This window comes from Lactuca serriola, chromosome 8, assembly GCF_051521515.1.
Source record: "Lactuca serriola cultivar US96UC23 chromosome 8, Lser_US96UC23_V15, whole genome shotgun sequence".
NCBI classification, from domain to species: Eukaryota; Viridiplantae; Streptophyta; class Magnoliopsida; order Asterales; family Asteraceae; genus Lactuca; species Lactuca serriola.
In genome coordinates this window covers 75,774,045-75,791,639 of record NC_136415.1, presented here as the reverse complement: position 1 = coordinate 75,791,639, position 17,595 = coordinate 75,774,045, and positions in this window count along the sequence as shown.

Below are 17,595 nucleotides of genomic sequence, written 5' to 3'. Positions count from 1 at the left end.
TTGAGAATATGGATACTTGGTTCTCTCTAGTGAAATCGGCTAGCCCTTCTTAGTGTATCCACATTAGTGCCAATTTCACCAACCAATGACATCTTTATATAGTATGGAGACTAGGGTTAAACCCATGACCTTTCATTTCATATGATCCATGGGTTAAACACTCCATGGACTATCCATGAAAGCTGAACTTGGCCAATTCCATATATATAAGAGTCCATATTTAATTAGTTCATTTTGATCACTTAATTAATTCTTGATCAATACTAATTAAATAATATGATTTCATATTAATATATTGGAACTTATAATATATTAATATTAATCATAAATATACTATTCTCAAAAGATTATCCATATAAATTGTGCCGGTGAAGTGCAACCCAAATGGACCATGCCGGGTCGGGTCAAGTACATACCAAATATAGTTATGAACTTAGACATTAATCCAACAGGAGGATGTGGCATTGATCGCAAAATCACTTCAGGAGGAGCTCAAATGCTTGGAGATATATTCGTAAGCTGGTCCAGCAAAAATCAGACATCAGTGGATTGTTCTACCGTTGAAGCTGGATATGTAGCCGTTGGAAGGTGTTATGTTTAGATCCTATGGATTTAGAATCAGCTCTTAGATTATGGTATAAACCTCTTAAAGACTCCCATCTGCTGTGACAACACCAGTGTCATTCAGATGATACAAAATCCAATGCAACATTCCAAGACCAAGCACATTGATATCCATCATCATTTCATCAGGAATATAGTTCAGAAGGGGAAAGTGGAGTTATTCTATATCCCATCCAATGATCAGTAGGCTGCCATTTTAAAAAAGGCATTGGACGAGAAGACTTTAAAAAAATTGTTTGCAGATCTTGGGATGCTTTCAATGAATTAATTGTTTTCTAACTATTTTGATTTAACATTGCTTTTTCTTGCTTTCTAAAAAACACAAAAACAAGTGTTGCTTTTCTTATGTTTATCGATTTTTACATAGCTTTGCTTCTAGTACTTACAAGTATTTTCTTTTCATTCTTATTCATATTTCAGGCCTATCTAAGATTTATCTGCATCTCCTTCCTTCAAAATTTGTAAGGATTGGAGCCATCCAGAAAGATCTGAATGCTTTTGGTGTTGAGAAAAAGAGTGGCATCATGTCCTCTTGTCCTTGCGAATGCCCTCTTTCTCCTACACTCACTATTATGGATGCAAAGAGCAACCATCAATGTAGTATGTCTTGTTTTCATCTGTTGACTCATAAGTTGATAAAACCTCAAATGCCCTCGTGTTGATCTTGAGGACACAATTGTTTCATGGATTTGAGCCAGTTAACTCGTTCGTTACAATGATTGTCTTATGCTCCTCTTTTGATCTTGATGAAAATGATGCTTGGAATCTATGATCAATGGATTCATCATTCTTAGTTTGTAGTGAGTTCTATATGTGTTTATCTTTAATTATGATTTCTTTTGTAGCCATACTAGATGGGTTTTAGCCATAAGAACTTTCCTATGTGCGCATGCAAAACCCTAATGCTCGGATCTAGGCTTTCTAATAAACATGCTTTGAATCCAAGACTTCTAATTTACTAATTAGACTAAATAACAACATTGAAATAGATCTAGAACCATGCCTTTGAGTTCCTTGTTGATCTTGAGGTCTTGGAGCTTCTAGAGTCACAAATGTCACTCCTCTGATGGCTTACAAACACCAATAACAAGGAGGATGATTTAGGAGAGAGGAGAGGGGAGGAATTCGACCAGAGGTTCCTTACTTTAGGCTTAGTCTACGAATTCCCTATGCCATGGGGTCTATTTATACTTGTAGACTCCTTAAGGATTACAGATAAGTCCCTATCAGATAATCTTCTCTTAAGGCTATCCAAATCCATTCCTAGATAAGCATATGGACGATTTTAGCTATCCTAATCCTCTTAGAATCCGTCCATAGTATATCCAAATGGATTTACAGTCTAAAGTTTAACTATCAAACAATTGACAGTTTATACCCCTTTATTTAATTAATCTCTTTAAGTCACCAAATTAATTCTAATTAATTCTCTGACTTATATTAATCAAATAACAATATATTATTCATTATATTATTCCCATAATATATTAATAATATTTACTCTCTCTTATTAAATAATCCTATCAAGTTGCTATGGTGAAGGCAACCCAAAAGGACCATGCACAACCGGATATAGTTACAGCCTTAGACACTGTTCCAACAGTCTCCCACTTGGATAAGTCTAGTAACTATACAAGTACAATTCGGTTTGCAATCGTAGCTCTCAAAGACGCTGTCAAACTCTGATCTAATCAATCTTGTCCTTTAGATAAGGGATCGTACAGTCCTCTGTTAGATATCATGCTAACAATCCTATGGAATGGTTAGTCAAGCATTTAGGTTTCTCGATCTCTGATTTATTTGACATAGAACTTAATCGAACACATCAATTTAGTTCTGACCGGGCCCGGCACATAAGTCAAATCAAATCATTGAGCGGCCGAGATATCGCTTTTACCTTCTTAGATAAAAGTTACAGATAAACTTCGACTTATATGCATTTACTTATTCATTAACCAACTATACACAACAATGTGTTTTATAACACCGAGTTACTGATGCGTTTTCGCATTATCAATGTACAACCAATTAACAAATAACAAACCATATATCTAGGTTTTAAGACTATATGATATTATCGTCTTGCGATCACCCTTTTATATCTTATTCCATAAGGTGATTCCAGCAAGCGCGGGTTTGTTCCAATGCTCAAAACTAGTTCATAAGCACTCATGAACGTTGCAGCAACCCTTTGCTATGTCTAACACTATTTAGACAATCTACACACCAATTCATGACAATCTTCATTCATATCTACTTCCAACATATGAACGATTGTGGACAATTTGAACAATTCTATTATTCCTAATAATTTTAATTATTCTGGAAGTCAAAACATGCAAAGTGAAACAATAGTTAAACGATTAACATAAGATAGTAACATTACTCATAAATAAAACTCCTTTATTTAATCATCAAATGTTAATTACATTTATCTTGTTGGGCTGAAAAGAGTTTTGATGTTGCGTCTTTTGGGCTCGTTAGATTAGCCTTTTATTCTCCGGTTTGGGCCTGTCCAACCGAGAGCCTTTTATGTATTGTATATAAGTTAAATGCTTGCATGCATATTAGGTTAAGATTCTAGAGATTATCTATACAACGATTGATCAAGAGTAATATATTTTTCTGTAATCGTTCTTGTAATCTTCTAATCCTTTACAGTTGATGTTCTTAATCGAGCTCTTCTAAGGATTTTATTTAATCATTCGACACGTTTGATTCAAGCTGTTTGTTCTTATTATTGCGTTGTTAACTGTTTTATATTCATATACTTGTTCAAGATCTAATCGATCTTCTTAGATTAAAAGTTGTTTTAATCCCATCAATTGGTATCAGAGCAGGAGGCTGTGTAATCGATACACATCTTTTCTGTGAAAAAGATTTCCATTAGGGTTTTCCGCAATCATCGATATTTATTGAGCCGTCATCTTAATTGACGTATCTTAGTATTTATTGTTTTGCCCTAATCTGCTTTATTACAAGTCTGATCTTTGAACAGGTTTTTACGATCATTATGGACGCAACGCAATCAAACCCTATTAATATTTCCAACAGCATCGGTTCGACGACAAAGATTCCAATCTTGTACACCCATGACTATGAAGTGTGGGCGCATCATTTCGAAGATTATGTGATTGGATCGGAGGACAATGGTTATCTCATATGGGAAGCCATCATCAGTGGACCGTTTTCTCATTCTACGTCGTCCAGAATCATTAAGACGCAAAAAGAGTACAATGATCTGCTCAAGGACGTGACGAATATCGCGCAAGATGAAAAAGACAAACTCCAGTGCAATATTAAGGCACTTAGGTTGATCAGATTCGCCCTTCAGTCCGACACATTCAGGCTGGTCAGCTCATGCACTACGGCAAAGGAAGTGTGGGATAGACTTCGCGAACTGTATTCCACAGACGAAGATCTTGAACATTCCATCCAGACCTTACTTCTATCTGAATTTGGTGAATTCAGGCAAGGGGCAGAAGAAACTGTGACCCAGACGTTTGATCGCTTCAATCATCTTCTCAGCAAGATGATCAAACACGACATTGAAAGGAAGCTTATCGAACAAAAGGTTACTTTCTTGAATGGACTGCGATCTGAATGGAGAGCAGTTGTTTCCACAGTCAAAGCCCATGAACAGTTTAAATCATATTCTTTGGCAAAACTGGTGGGTATTCTAAAGTCCCAAGAGAAGAATGTGGTTCAAGAGAAGAATGTTGTCTCTAGTCTTGGTTCGTTGGCCCTCCTATCTAAAAGTAAAGCTGTGGTGGAGGATGAAGAGCTCAACTTGGATGAATATGACCTCTCAACTGAGGATTATGCCATGATGGTATCCAATCCTAAGAGGTTCATAAAGAAGAGATTCCCCAGCAACAAAAACCGAAACTGGCAGGGGAGTTACAGCTCAGAAAAAGCAAACAATGAACCGAAAGCTGAGGAGCCCAAAAAGGAACCGAAAGCAGATGGCGATTCCGGAGTAAGCTGTTTCTATTGTGGTGGCAAGAACCACTACGCTAAGGACTGTGTTCTTAAGAAGATGGCTGAAAAGGACAATGGAAATGATGAGGAAGCTGTGCTGCAGAAGAGATTGGATGAGTTAAGAAAGAAGAAGTCTACCGCTAACCCTTCTATTAATGCTCTTATTGTGCAGGGTTCGGTCAATGACGATGAGTTCGGTAGCACTGAAGTTTGGTCTACTGACTCAGAAGACGAAGAAGTGAGAAAGCCTACTCATGGAAAGGCATATGTGGCTAAGGAGGAAAGCAGTGGTGGAAAATGTTTCATGGTGACTGAGGTGTCTCAAATGAGGGGATACAACACCGATGGAGGAAGCAATGGACCGAAGGTGCAGGAGGATATGTGCTTTACGGCTAAACCACTCAGCCAGCAGTTCAATGAACTCGATGAACTGATAAAGAAGGTACAATCTGCTTTTATTTCATTTAAAGTACCACCATCCTCTTATGAGAAAGAACTAAAAAATATCAATACAAGAATTTCTCATTTAGATAGTAGCCTAACTCAAACTCGAGTCACCAATTCTAACCTGACTGATCAATTAAGCAGGGCGGCGTCGAAGAGTGAGGAGCGGCGAATGTGGATTGAGTTAAAAGAGTCGGAATTAATTAAAGTTAAAGACGAAAACATTTATTTGCAGAGAGACAATTTGAAATTGTTAAAACAACGAAATGTTTTTTGTTTAATAGCTAAACGTTTATATTCCAATATTACTCAACTTCACTTGGACTGTGAGATAGGTCAAAAGATCCATCGCATGATTTTGCCCTTTCTAGAATTTAAGGAGGATGAAATCGATGCCGAAGCTTACAATTGTGAAAGTGTGATATCGTCTGATGATGTCAATCCAACCTATATGTATGGACTGGACAAAATTGAGTCCTTCATTAAGTCCAAAGACCACAAGGACATGCTCAAAAACCTTTTGGACGAAAATGACCGACTTAAACTGAGAACCGAAACCATGCAAAAATTTAACTCTCTTAACGCCAACGTAAGCTCAGAAAACAAAATCGATGTTGAAAATTCATCTGAGCTTAACGAGGACGAAAACTTGAGTGAAATTTCTGTGGAGGATACGGTTGACTGCTCAGAATTTGTTAAAAGCGAAACTGAAAACCACAAAAACCTTATTTCTGAAAATTCTGTGGAATTCGCTAGATTGTCCCAACAAAAGTCCCCGAAATTAGTAGAAAAAGCTGTTGTGTATCAAAAGGTCAGGACCACTCCAAATCAAGTATACAAGGTGACTGGAGTAACCGAACATCAAACAGCTGAACTCACAGCTATTGTTAATGAAGACAATGCTGACGGTTGTGATGAGTATTTCTGGGAAGCTCCTGTTGATAATGGAAACGAAACCGTTGGTCTTTCTGAAAGAACCTCCTGGATGAAGAAAGGGAGGTACATACCTGAACCCTTGAACAAGCCTGATAATTTCAGTGAACCAAGTACAAGTGGTACCAAAGAAATTCCTCAAGAGGATGATTGTTTAGCAAAAGAAGACATTCCTTCAACACCTACAGCTCGAAGCGAAACTTCATCAGATACTCCTTCCACTTCCTCAGTGCAAACTGAATCCTCTTCAGATATTCCATCTGTTCATTCTGCACAAAGAAAAACTACTGAAGTTCAAAAGGAATCAGTCAAAGTTACAGCAAAAACAAGAGCGAACGTTCATCATCAACCTAAGCAGATGAGGGATAAGAAGATAGAGAGGAACTAAAGATACAGGAAAAATCTTTCTGAAAGGAAACAATTCTGGCACTCCCAGAACTCATACTATACACACAAGGACAAGAATCTGAAGTATGAAAACAATCCTGTACGAAAGCCTGAAAGTTCCACTAACCGAAAGCCAAGGTTTGGTTCGCAAGAAGATACCAACCGAAAGCCAAGGTTCGGTTCGCAAGAAGATACCAACCGAAAGCCAAGGTTCGGTTCTGAAAAGGACTTCGACCGAAACCAAAGGTTCGGTTCCAAGAACAACACCAACCGAACACAGAGGTTCGGCTCCAAAATGAAAAAGGAACAAGACTCAAAGGTTAACCCCACCAACGATCAAAAGCAAAAGGGTCACCTAGAGTCATCAGCAAGGAAGACATCTCAATCCAAATCCAAATCCTCTCTTCCTAATTCTTCTCGTTCTTTTACTTCCACTCATTCATCTCCATCTAGTTCCAAAACTAATCCCGCTTACCCTCGAAAACCTCATTCTTCAGCTGAACAGAAGGGAAAGCAAAAGGTCGATGAATCCAAACCTGAGTCCAAAACGAACATCCCTAATGTTCATAAAATAAAAGTCTTTACCATTAAAAAGAAAGATGAAACAACTCTAATAAAACGAACATATCTAGTTGACATCTCTCTCACTATTCCTGTTACCATGAAAAGCTCACATGGACCCAAGAAACTTTGGGTTCCTAAATCTGCTTAATTTTTTGCAGGTTATAAGTGACGAGCAGTTTGACGAAGAATGGTACATCGACAGTGGCTGCTCGCGTCACATGACAGGGAGGAAAGAGGAGCTTAGGGAATATAGATCCCTTGCAAATGGTGGCAACGTTAAGTTTGGAAATAACTCTTTCGGGACCATAAAGGGATATGGGATGATAACGAATGGTGATTTTACCATAAGAAAGGTGGCCTATGTGGAAGGACTTCAACACAACCTCATCAGTGTATCTCAGCTTGTTGGAGGTACTGGTCTCAAAGTTTCATTCGATGATGAAGGTTCGGAAATCATAGAGAAAAAGACAAAGAAAGTGATTCTGAAGTTAGAGCGAAAGGGTGAAATGTTTCCTCTGAACATGAAACCCATCAAAGGAAACCCAGCCATATGTCTGCTATCAAAGGCTCAATCCGACGAAAGCTGGTTGTGGCACCGAAGACTCTCTCATCTCAATTTCAAGGATATCAACTGACTTGTCACTGGAGGTCATGTTAGGGGTCTTCCATTGCTCAAGTTTGACAGAGAGCATTTGTGTGCTGCATGCGAAATGGGAAAGCAGAGTCGTCAAAGTCACCCATCCATAATTAACACAAAAGTTGTTGAACCACTCGAATTGCTTCATATCGATTTGTGTGGTCCTTCATCTATTGAAAGCATCGGTGGTAGCAAGTACATTCTTGTTGTCGTTGATGACTTCTCTCGATTTACATGGGTGTTCTTTCTAAAGCTCAAATCTGAAGCGACTCAAAAGCTAAAAGCGTTTATCAAACAAATTGAAGTCCAGCTCAAGAAGGTCGTTCGCAACATAAGGAGCGACAATGGTCTCGAATTCAAGAACAAAGAGTTTGAAGAGTTTCTTGCAGAAAAGGGAATCAGTCATAATTTCTCAGCTCCCTACACACCACAGCAGAACGGAATCGTCGAAAGACGAAACCGATCGTTGTGTGAAGCTGCCCGAACTATGCTAAGTTTCGCTTCCTTACCTCTTTATTTTTGGGCTGATGCTATTTATGCTGCTTGTTATACACAAAACATGTCCTATCTCAACAAGCGATTCACGCTCACACCATATGAGATAATAAATAACAGAAAACCCAATGTGAAATGTTTCCACGTGTTTGGCTCAAGGTGTTTCATCTTTAACTCTAAAGAACACCGCAACAAGTTTGATGTCAAGGCTGACGAGGGAATCTTTCTGGGTTACTCACTCACTTCAAAGGCGTACAGGGTCCTAAACAAACGATCAAGAAGGATTGAAGAGACATACTATGTGACCTTCGACGATAGCTATGTCAAGAAGCTACAGGCCATAGATGACACTGCCAGGGAAATCTTTCCTCAAACTGGTCAAGTCACAGTCTCACTCGCCAATATGTACGAGAACTTTCTGGATCTCTTTGACGAACCGGAAAAAGCTTCTCTCTCCGAAGCAGGTGCAGCTGACAACAAGATAGATCATATGAAGAAGATTGTCGAAGATGCTGCAAGAAGAATGCATGAAGGAGAATCGCCCACTGATGACTCTCCAACCAACAATGCTTCAGTCGAGGGGGAGCCAAGTTCTCATATCGAGGGGGAGCAAAGCTCTACAACCTCATCCGAAGGTACTTCTCCAACCGAAGGTGCCCCTCCAAACGAAGGTGCTTCAATGCCTGAAACTCCAGCACCACAAGAAACCCCTGAAACTCATGTTTCTCAAGACTCATCAATTGAGGGGGAGCATGATGATATGACGAATGATGACGATAACCAATCTGAGCCCGAAGAGATGATCAATGCTGAACTAGATCCAACCTTCGATCCGAATTACCCTCCTCTCACAAAATGGACCAGAGATCATCCTATCTCCCAAGTAGTTGGTGATGTATCTGAAAAGGTTCTGACCCGATCTCAACTGAAGGCAAAACAGACATCCTTATTCTCAAAGGTTGAGTTTTGTATGTTTAACTCATTCGTATCAAAAGTTGAACCGAAGACAGTGAACACTGCCCTCGATCACTCTGATTGGGTTCAAGCGATGCAAGACGAACTGAATGAGTTTGAAAGGAACAAAGTCTGGCGCCTCATTCCAACTCCTCCAGATGCTTCGGTTGTTGGTCTTAAATGGGTTTTTAGAAACAAAATGGACAAGGAAGGTAATGTCATAAGGAACAAGGCTCGTCTGGTTGTCAAGGGATACTGTCAGGAGGAAGGTATAGATTACGAAGAAACGTTCGCTCCAGTAGCTAGGCTAGAATCGGTTAGAATATTTCTGGCCTATGCTGCTCACAAAAACTTTGAGGTTTTCCAAATGGACGTCAAGTGTGCATTTCTCAATGGAGAACTTGAAGAAACTGTGTATGTGGAGCAACCTCCTGGGTTCGTGAACGAAAAATATCCAAATCATTGCTACATTCTGGATAAAGCTGTGTACGGCCTCAAACAAGCTCCGAGAGCCTGGTATGAAACGCTTACAAATTTTTTGAAGATGTCCAAATTCAAACAAGGTTCGGTTGACCCAACCTTCTTTCGTAAAAAGGAAGGTAACCACCTTATGATAGTTCAAATTTATGTCGATGACATCATCTTTGGCTCCACGAATCCCAGCTTAACAGCTGAATTCAGAAAGTTGATGGAGACTAAGTTTGAAATGAGCTCAATGGGTCCTATTAACTTTTTCCTTGGTTTAAACATAAGACAGGGACCCGAAGGCATCTTTATCAATCAGGAAGCTTACACTAAGACTCTCCTAGCGAAGTTTGGAATGATGGGAGACTCAAAAGTCAAAGTCCCAATGGCATTCGGCACCAAGCTGACCCCTTCACTAGATAAACCAGCTATTGACATCACACTCTATCGTCAAATGATAGGCTCATTGATGTATCTAACTGCTAGCAGGCCTGATATCATGTTTTCTGTGTGTTACTGTGCTCGATTTCAGGCTAACCCACGAGAACCTCACATGCTGGCAGTGAAGAACATCCTACGCTATCTCAAGCGAACCGCCTCCTTAGGTCTATGGTATCCATCCAATTCAGGCTTTTTCGTTCAAGCCTTTTCTGATGCTGACCTTGGAGGATGTGGACTCGACCGCAAAAGCACAACCGGTGGCTGTCAATTTCTTGATGGGAAGTTGGTCAGCTGGCAATCCAAGAAACAAACATGTGTGTCGCTGTCTACTGCTGAAGCGGAATACATTGCCGCTGCGTCCTGCACATCACAAGTGATTTGGATCCAGAGTCAACTTCGAGACTATGGACTCAATATGAAGAAGATCCCACTATATTGTGACTCTGAAAGTGCAATTAGGATCTGTCATAACCCAGTGCAACACTCTAAAACCAAACACATAGCACTGAGGTATCACTTCATCAAAGATCATGTGGAAGATGGAAATGTCGAAGTTCACTTCGTAAGAACCACTGATCAACTGGCTGATGTCTTTACCAAAGCTCTTCCTGAAGCATCATTCAATAAAATATTGCAAGGGCTCGGTATGATGGAATCAGAATCAGTTCCTCACACTACCACTCAATCTCAACCGTAAGAAGCGAAACCAACCGAACGTTCGGGTTCGGTTCAACCATCTGACTCGCTCATTCCTTCAAAGGTAGTTTTTCTGTGTTGTATATTTCTTGTGCAATATTTATTTTTTTTCTTTACGTAACAAGTTTTTTTTATCTCTAAACTTCTTGGTTTCTTAAAAATTTTCAAAGACCGGAACTTCAAGAAGGTTCGGGTTCGGTTTTTCAAAATTTTCAAGAACCGAAACCAACCGAAGGTTCGGGTTCGGTTTTTCAAAATTTTCAAGAACCGAAACCAACCGAAGGTTTGGGTTCGGTTTTTCAAAATTTTCAAGAACCGAAACCAACCGAAGGTTCGGGTTCGGTTTTTCAAAATTTTCCTGAACCGAAACCAACCGAAGGTTCGGGTTCGGTTCTTCAACTTTTTCCAACCGAACTCAACTGAACGTTCGGTTTCGGTTTTACAATTTTTTTTTCTTTCCAGATTCTTTTTAGTCTTATTTTTATTTTAACTCTTACTTTTTATTTTTTATTTTTTATTTTTTTTTTATTTTTTACTATTTTTAATTTTTTTATTTTTTTCAAAAACTGCAACAATATTTTATTTATTTGTGTGCTCATTCGTTTATGGGGATATATTTGATGACTTACTTAAGTGTCCCTAGAAGCATGCTGCTGTATGTGTCCCAAGCCTCATAAGATTTTGAATAATGGCCTTCATGACCTGGTATACACAAACCTTGTCTTCCCAATAAGGCTAACTCATTTATTCTAATCGTGAGCTACCTCACTCTTTTCTCACATGAGTTCAGAGTCTCCTGCTTGGTCCTTTTGTTCGCAGCAGAGGTACTATGTCTTCTTTCACCATCCCCATTACACTTCTCCATAACATTCGTTTCATCACTGTAACCCCTGAGACTCTCAGAAACTACCGCTGAGGTTTATGGTTACACAACATCTGTGTTTATGATCTTAGCTTCGTGCCACTACGAGCTGAGTGAAACCCAAAATTCAACACCAATGAATTGACGGTGACCAATTAACTTGATCAAGTTTTCACCAATGAATTAACGAATGTACCTTCATGAAATCTCATGTTTTTTGCGTGGTTCCAATGAAATTGTTACACACCATGACATTTCTTCCCAAGGGATCCAGTTTTAAATTTTTATCTGAGATTTCATATTAATCCAAGCCACTACAAAATTAACTCAAACCTACTTGTTCAACAGACTACACCGGTCTCACAAGTACTTTGTTCACTTTCGTTCTTATATCAAGAATTGAATTGTTGAATCAAAGCGAAACCACCCTTAATTAGCCTTATTAAAAGAAGCCTTTCAACATTTATTAATAAATGTTTGATCGTACTTCAACGGGATTCCACACTAACACTTTGAGGTCTTTCTTGATCTTGAAGGAAGAGATTCGTGCCCGGGATCATCAGTTTCGTGTCATAATTGACATCACAGATTATTCCAAAAAGAGTTGCTTTATTTCCTTATCTTTTACACTCTTTGCACGAAAATCCTAGATTTTCAAAATTCCGTTCCTAATTATTTTACAGGCTGGTTTATTACTAAGGGATTACTAATGAAGTTGTGGCCATAAATTAGCCACGTGGGTCCTCAATTGAATACAGCTGATTAAAAAGGGGAAAACGACAAAAAGTTGCTGACGCGGCGGAAGTTCAAAGGATAGATATTCAAACGACGGTAAAAAGAAGGGCGCGTGAATTTGAAGCGGCCGCGCTTTTTCTGACACATTTGGACGCGTGTGCAGTATTGAAGCGTCATCCATCTGGCATTAATGGCGCGTGTGGAAATGGAAACGGTTCCTCTCTCTGAACCGGCGCTTATTGGGCGGCGTGATCCTAGGAATCTGACACTCTCTCTCCTACGTGATCATCGCACGTCCCAACTGTCACCAATCAGTCACTCAAAAACCCTTCCATATTTCCATAAGAGATTTGAATCGATCTTTCTCTCTCTTATCACCTACTATAAAAACCCATCCAGACCACCTTTTACCTCTTTACTGCCCCATAATTTCCAGAGCAAACATACTTCCAAACTCTCTCCCGGTTATCATCTTCTCCAACCTGCAACAATGGCTGAATCCTCTTCCGTCCATGCTACTTCTCAAATTCTTCCAATCCGTCCTCAGCAATGCCTCGTGATTGATCTGAACCCACTGGCCTATGATCCCTACATGTCGCCGGTCATCGAGTGTCTCAAATACTCCCAGCTTGCTCTGGCACTGTCACGGATTGAAACGGTGCCAATGGTGGCCCTATCTCAGGTCTACGCAACGGCTTATTACGACAAGGCCGTTGACAGAGTCTTTTTCGAAGTGGCGGAACACAAGACGTCGATTTCTCGTTCCCGCTTCTGCTCTATGCTTGGGTTTGCTGCTGACCCATCGCGTGTTCACCCGGAGACAATTCCGGTTGGTATGCTCTACAGCATGTTCTACAACATGGGCTACACGGAAGTTCTCACCTTCGTCGCCAGATTCAAGAAGTCATGCCTACCGCCCCAATGGAATGGGCTATTTACAGTTCTCTTCAAGGGACTGTCTGAGAGGAGCTCAGGATCGGACGGAGCCAGTCGTCTTTTCCTGTCAATCATGTACGGGGTGTACAACGGGATCAACCTCGATTATGGGTTTGTCCTTTGGCAACAACTGATTCAGAGCCTCTCTTCCGCTTCCCGACACTTCGAGGTGTCACTAGCCCGGTTCTGGATCTTGATCACAAGATGGGCTATGGACAGGTTCGATGTCCAAACTGCTGACGGTGCACCGATGTCTTCGATTGGTACGTTCCACACCACGAAGATCATCGTATCCGCTGCATCGAAATTCTCCTTCATTGGCTCTATCCCGAAGTCGATGTATGGTAGTGTGCCATCAGACAGCAGTATGATCAAGGCGATCAAGGAGTTAGGGCCATCTGGTCCGAGGGAACTGACACCGGACATGCTGCCATCAATTCATGATGCCGACAAACCGGTGGCCAGGGGTAAAAAGGCAGACAAGGGGAAGAAACCATCCAAAGCCCCAAAACCTACTCCCAAGAAGCGCAAACAACCGAAGGCTGCTTCGTCACCACAACCAAAAAGGAGGAAGACCCAACACAAGCGCAAGCTAATCCTGTCCTCCTCATCAAGTGAATCCGAAGTTGAGAGTTCGGACGCTGAGGGATCTCAAGGTGATGTCTCTCCTCTACGAGGCAACACACCCCCTCGGTCCCCAACCCCGGAGATGGAACTTCACCAATCCCCAGTTCCTTCCCCTCCACCCACAATCCCTATTTCCATTCCCACCATAACCCCTACCATACCACCAACCTCATTCCCTATACCTCCACCCATATTCACCACCTCAACCGAAACACCACCTGTAACCGAAACCCCTCCCGTAACCGAACCTCCACAAACCGAAACCCATACACAACCACCACCCGAAACTAACCCCCCCACCTACTCAACCTGAACCAACTAAACCCATAACACCCCCAGCTTCACCACCACCTCAATCTCCAGAAGACGCCTCCGATGGCGATGATCAATTCCTTGGTGGTGATCACATGAACTTTGATTCGGTCTACTATAGTCCGTTTCAAGTTCAGAGTGATGAGGAGGATGATGCTCCAGTGACAAAGAAGCATCTCCGCGATCTTAACGAGAAGGTTGATCAACTTCTCGCCTCCTCTTCAAACCAGCAGTCCACCTTATCTGAAGCTGCCCTTCAGAGGATCGTTGATGCCTTCTCCCGGGCTCAACATGACTCAGTAGCCTCAGCAACTGCTGCGATAGACGCCTCCACCCGAGCCTGTGAGGCAGCGACCGAAAAAGTCGATAAACTATTCTCCGACGCTTCGGACCTGCTAAAGTCTCTGCAGGAAAGCGCCAATGCCACAAAGACGACTCTTGAACCGATTGTTCAACAATTGGCCAAGTTCGTCTCGACGGAGTTGACTTCGTTCGCTACCCTCCGCCAAAACCTCAGCGACGACAACTCGGCACTCCGTGCCTCCATCGATGCCCGTCTGGCAAAACTACAAGAGGATCTTGCGGCCGAGAACTCTCTGATGGACGTTCTGGCAAGTAAAACAACTGCCCTAAAGGTCAAGAGCACGCAGCTTTCCAACTCTGAACAACAATTGGAAGCTCTTCGATCCGAGAGGGAAGTCATCAAGACATGTGTTTCGGATGTCCACGCGGCTCTATCCAACATCCTGGAAGCACACGACCCCATCCTTAATCATTCGGTGAGACGCACCCTCGCTGAAAAGCTCTCCCCGGCCATGGCCCTCTTAAGCAAAATTGAAGGCCTTCCGAGTTTCGTGTCCATTCCGAAACAAGGGGGAGAAGAGAAGAAAGGATCGAAACCACCTCCGTCCTCCAACGCTACTCACACAACCGAACCACCCCAAACTGGTCATGCCTCGGGTTCGGGTGTGAAGAACAAGGGCAAACACATAGCAGAGGATGGAGATGAAGATGAAGATGAAGACAAGGAGACTATTGCGGACATGTTAAAGAGAAAGAACAGTCGCAATACTGATGACGATGTCAGTCGTGTGGCACGTGAAGCTGAAGAATCCGAACGTAAACAAAAAGAAGCCAACGATCTCCTTGAGAGCCGAAAGTTGCTCTTCCCTGCCTGGACCAGGGATCGGTTGATAAAAGAGGCCATAGAGACTCCAAGCATACTATGGCTCAAGCCGGTGATATCGTTCGACTGCAACAACACCATTGATTCGCAGTTCGATATGCCACTGACTCGAAAGGCGTTCATCTTCCACGCCTTCTCTAACATTTCTGAAGTCCCGCATCCGAACGATGAGCTTGACAGGGAGCTCATTGACTTCTACCTGGAGGCCGCTCGCCCTCAATTCCTTACATGGAGCGCCCAGAAGATTGTCAATGTTCGGGTGATGAAGCCTTTTGCCGTGGGGAGATTCACAAACGTCAAGTTCAAGCTTATCCGAGGATCTGCAAGAACTGCTCACATGATCTCTCTGGCGGATCTGCCCAATCTGAACCCTCATGATTGGATAGTCTTGTACAACATCCTGCTGACAAACGAAGCCGAATATGGTCCCATCTTAGACCATGTCAAAAGGATGCTGGCATGCTACATCATGGAGGTGGCCCTAATGGATCAGGAGGTTGCCACAGTTTTTAAGAAGAAACCGAAAGTCAAGCCTGTGGGATCGGCCAGTGATCTGAATCAAATGCTAATGGGCAAGATAGATTCGAGGCGAAACTCTGTGATGTTCACTAGAGCCGAAGGACAGAAATGTCTCTTCGCTTTAGCTGACAAACATCTTTACACTACAACTTGCTTGGAGCACATCTTATTCATCATCAAGCAGTGTAAAGACAATTCGGCTGATGATATTAAATACTTCAATGATATGATCAATTGGTACATCCGGTTTAGACAGACCATCCTTTCCATAACCAAGTGTCTGTTTAGTACCGTGAAGAAGAAGGTACCAGCTTCAGCCGCCGGCCCAAGTAGGAAGTGAAAGTCTCGCTCCAAATTGACGCAAAGGGGGAGATTGTTGGGCTGAAAAGAGTTTTGATGTTGCGTCTTTTGGGCTCGTTAGATTAGCCTTTTATTCTCCGGTTTGGGCCTGTCCAACCGAGAGCCTTTTATGTATTGTATATAAGTTAAATGCTTGCATGCATATTAGGTTAAGATTCTAGAGATTATCTATACATCGATTGATCAAGAGTAATATATTTTTCTGTAATCGTTCTTGTAATCTTCTAATCCTTTACAGTTGATGTTCTTAATCGAGCTCTTCTAAGGATTTTATTTAATCATTCGACACGTTTGATTCAAGCTGTTTGTTCTTATTATTGCGTTGTTAACTGTTTTATATTCATATACTTGTTCAAGATCTAATCGATCTTCTTAGATTAAAAGTTGTTTTAATCCCATCATATCTATTACACATTTCTAATACTATCTAATCTATGCTAATATCATCCTTCAACCCAATGCTCCTAGCATGCTGCAAGTGCTTAACCCTACTCAGTCCCTTCGTAAGCGGATCTGCTGGGTTATCTTCTGATGATATCCTCTTCACTACGAGTTGTCCTTCTTCTACACGATGTCTAATGAAGTGATATTTTCTGTCGATGTGTCTTGATCTACCATGATCCCTCGGTTCCTTGGTTAAGGCAACCGCACCTTCGTTATCACAGAAAATCTCTATGGGCTCCTTTATGGCAGGTACGACTCCAAGATCACCGATGAAGTTCTTTAGCTATATCACCTCCTTCGACGCTTCGCTCGCTGCAATGTACTCTGATTCGCACGTTGAATCAGCTACGGTTTCTTGCTTGGAACTCTTCCATGTCACTGCTCCTCCATTTAGGGTAAAGACCCAGCCCGACTGCGAACGGTAATTGTCCCTGTCGGTCTGAAAACTGGCGTCACTATACCCTCGCACCTTCAAGTCATCACTCCCTCCGAGGACTAAGAACCATTCCTTCGTCCTCCGAAGGTACTTAAGGATATTCTTCACCGCAATCCAATGTGCTTTGCCAGGATTCCCTTGATATCTGCTAACCATGCTCAAAGCGAAGGCTACATCAGGGCGAGTACAAGTCATAGCGTACATGATTGAGCCAACTGCGGAAGCGTATGGTACTCGGCTCATTTATGCTATCTCAGCTTCGGTACTCGGACTTTGAGTCTTACTCAACTTGGCATTACTTTTTATCGGTAACTCTCCCTTCTTTGAGTTTTCCATACTAAAACGTTTTAGTACCTTCTCCAAGTAAGTGTTCTGACTAAGTCTAATTAGTCTCTTACTTCTTTCTCTCACTATCCTTATTCCCAAAATGTAAGAAGCTTCTCCGAGATCCTTCATAGCGAAGCACTTCCCGAGTCAAGACTTAACTTCCTGCAGAGTCGGGATGTCGTTTCCTATGAGTAATATGTCATCGACATATAGAACGAGAAAGCTTACTA